Source organism: Delphinus delphis, chromosome 8 (genome assembly GCF_949987515.2).
Source record: "Delphinus delphis chromosome 8, mDelDel1.2, whole genome shotgun sequence".
Taxonomy (NCBI): domain Eukaryota; kingdom Metazoa; phylum Chordata; class Mammalia; order Artiodactyla; family Delphinidae; genus Delphinus; species Delphinus delphis.
Genome location: NC_082690.1, coordinates 79,058,490 through 79,062,456, shown reverse-complemented (window position 1 = coordinate 79,062,456; position 3,967 = coordinate 79,058,490).

Here is a 3,967-nt window from a genome sequence, read left to right as displayed (position 1 = left end):
TGAGAATGCCGAGTCTTAGCCACTGGGCCACCAGGGAAGTCCTAAGGCTGAGAATTTTGAATCCCAATTTCCCAGGACACTTCTTTGCTAGCAAGGACCTATTCTTATGAGCCTCTAGGCTCATGATGAAGGCTAGGTATCAGCATATCTCAAATCAGAAATGCAAGACTTGGACAAGGATTTTTTTTTTATTCTTGTCCCCCACAATCTTAGATTTAGTAAGCTTGAGGTCTTTGTGCTGAAGGGAGTATGGGTCCATCAGGAAATAGAGGCATGGTCTTGTGGGCTCCTCATGTCTGTGAAACAAGAGGCAGAGATGATGCTAACTGCAGTGGCCAGAATCATCAATCCCCTGATTACAGAGCAGACATTGGGTTTTTACCAAACAATAGGGCTAAGGAGGACTTTATCTAGAACCCAGTGGATTCAGTATTTCAGGGATTTGTGATGCAACAAATACTCAAACAGATTTTAGTACCCAGAATTTTGTGCTGCATTAATAACAGTGAAAAATATATGGTAGTAGCTTTGGGACCAGGTGGAAGTCAGAAGAGCCTCAAGGAGAATGTGGAAGCTTAAAGGGGCATCAAAGAAAGTGATACTGAAAGCCCAAATGACCTTGAGCTTAAAGAGAGACAAATGGTATAAAGCTGGAGGAAATGGGATCCTTGTTATATAACAGCAGAAATTTGGCAACAGTGTCCTATGGAGTAATGTGGCAAATAGGAAATGTTCCCAATGGACTTGGTGATCTAGCTAAAGAGATGTGGCATAATTGAAAGTACCATCTGGCTTCCTCCTGCTTTGTATGTTAAAACGTGAGAAGAGAAAGATGTGCTAAAGAGTGAGCTCTTAAAATGAAATAAAGACATGCTGGGTACAAAAATCAAAGTTTCTTATTCCCAGTATCTTCTGAGAGCAGAAGGGCTTCAGACCATAGGTTAAATCCAAGATGAGACTATTATGACTTTTTTTTAAGATATCACAGAAATCTTAGGCAAAAATTCATAGACCCATTTAGACAGATAAGGATACTCTAAGGATTTTGCATGCCAAACAGATCCACTCTGTTAAAAAATAAAGCTTCTAAAGAATCATAAGATTTTGTCCCACAGATACTTCCCACAGTATCAGAGGGAAGCCAAGGTAGAGAAGGATTTCTCTTAACAAGATTTGTGGTTGTGACTTTTGTCTAATCCACTAAACCCAAATTAAATTCAAAGAAATTTTACAAAATTTTAAAAGTTTTTAGGTGCTGGTAGAAGTACCACCAACTTGTACTAAAGTACAGACTCCACAAGAAATGAAGAGGCCTTTGGGCCCTTGATCTAATACAATTAGAAAGCTGGATAGGAAAAGCTGTTAGGAAACTACATTAACAGTAAAAACTGGTAATTTCTGATGGAAAAAGAAGGGTAAACCAGAGGACAGAACCAATAGCCAAGAAGGTAGAGCCAAAAGCCACAGAGTAAGGTTGGGCCCTAATCACAGGATTGGCAACTTGTACCCAGAGATATTTCAGAACATCTATGGACCAGTGACTGCTATGTACATCCTATTTCCCCCTTTTTTGAATGAAAGATATTCTATGCTTTTCCTTACATCGTCTGTTGGTTGTGTAGGGACAAAATCTTGTCTCTTTAGTCAAGATTTCTTCGTATCGAGAGGAAATGCACTCAGAAACGTCTATTCTCGGTACCACACTCAGAGAGTACATCTGGATCTGGACCAGATGTAGATAACAGCATGGACTGTTAGATAACAGTAGGACTCGAGCTTGAGACGAATTCCATAAAGAGATGTTGCTTTGGCATAGGGAATCTTTGAAGTGGGTGACAGTTTTTTGAATGTGGTTGGCATATAAATGACTTGTGGCCAGAGGACCAACTCTGGCAGTTTCAAAATATAATCACCATAGTCACTGACATTTGTTTCACTGGGAGGTGGATTCTGTGTCTCCTCTTGAACTTAGGCTTGCTTCAACAGTAGAATATGGTGAGGTTGATATGTGGCACTGCCAGTTTCTAGGCTCAAGGTTTAGGATTCTGGCAGTTTACATTTTCTGTCTCGGAATGTAGACTCTGATCTCAGCCACACAGGCCATGTGTAGAGACCATGTATAGATGATCTGGCTAACTTCAAGCAGAATTAAATCCAGCCCTCATCCAGCTGCCACTGCACGAGAGATATTGAATGAGAATTCCTTTTCTGAACCTAGTCAACCTCCAGAATGATGGTAGATAATAATAAAATTATTCTTATTGTCTTAAGTCATTAAGTTTGGGGCTGATTTGTTATATAATAATAGGAAACTGCAGTGATGTTTATCGCTAAAAATTAATTTTTTATTGAAATATCTCTATGTATCATACATAAATTAAGCCTAATGAGAACCTTTGTGACCGCCTGGAGGGGTGGGATAGGGAGGGTGGGAGGGAGGGAGACACAAGAGGGAAGAGATATGGGAACATATGTATATATATAACAGATTCATAAAAATAAATAAATAAATAAAAAGAATTTATTTTTAATAAAATTTACATATAGTTTCTGTGATAAATGTCTTCATCCTATCTTTTGTAATTAAAACTAATCATACTCGACAGGCTATGTCTAAGACAGTTACCAGTAACTTAACGACACTTCATTATTTTAATCATCCAGAAATAAATTATGTTCGTTAGACTGTACACACTAAGGCAACTCTAGGGTTGAAACAAAACAAGAAAAGCAGGTTTCAAATTAACCTTACCATAATTTGAAAATATAGAGGGTATGCACCCTTTTTTTTTTTTCTACCAGGCAATCCGATAGAAATCTTTCAGATATCTCTGATTGTAATGGTTAAATTGTCTGTAAGAAAGTGGATGTGAAAATATAACGACCTTTTTTTTTTTTTTTTTTTTTTTAAAGAAGATGTTGGGGGTAGGAGTTTATTTATTTATTTTTGGCTGTGTTGGGTCTTCGTTTCTGTGCGAGGGCTTTCTCTAGTTGCGGCAAGCGGGAGCCACTCTTCATTGCGGTGCGCGGGCCTCTCACTATCGAGGCCTCTCTTGTTGCGGAGCACAGGCTCCAGACGCGCAGGCTCAATGGCCATGGCTCACAGATCTAGCCACTCCGCGGCACGTGGGATCTTCCCGGACCGGGGCACAAACCCGTGTCCCCTGCATCGGCAGGCGGACTCTCAACTGCTGCGCCACCAGGGAAGCCCTAGTAAGCAATTTTTAATTAGAAAAAATGTTCTATAAGCTTTTGTGTTGGAGAGGACTCAAAATCCCATATTTTTTTATATACCCAAGTTCTATCATTTTTGTAAAACTTTATGTTTGAAATAAATAGTTATAGTGGGCCGAAGTAATTTGTTCTAAGGAAGGAAGAGCACAGGATTTGTAGCCAGGATTTGCTTGTTAACCTTGAATCCATGTGCAAGTTTTCTCAACTATAAAATAGAAAAGGCAGTATTTTCCCTGCTGACTTCAAAGGATTGTTAAAAGTATGAGATTAAGCATGTGAACATGCTTTGCAATCAATATGTATTCATAAAGTAGCAGCTGTGTATCATGCACTTTTATAGGTGAGTTAGAATGAAATCTCCCATAGATGGAAGAGAATCATAAAAATTCAACACCTGTAAAAGACATTGAAGACAGTCACTCCCTATCTTAATCACTTTACAGATAAATGAGATGTAGTGACTTATTCGAGTCCAAATTGCACTAGCATCTACGCCCCCTGACTCAAGACAGCACCTACAAAATCATCACCGAGGAAATAAATGCTCCATTGAATAATATAGGATATTTTCATGTTAATAGTTTGGTTCCAATGCCATACCCTAGGATCGAGATTTACTGTCACCAAGCCTTTGCTATCAGGGAAGAGAATCAGATGAAGCCCTGAGTTTCAGGTGAAAGTAAAGTATCACATCGTCTTCAACAAAAACAGCATCACCGGCATTGGCTCAAAC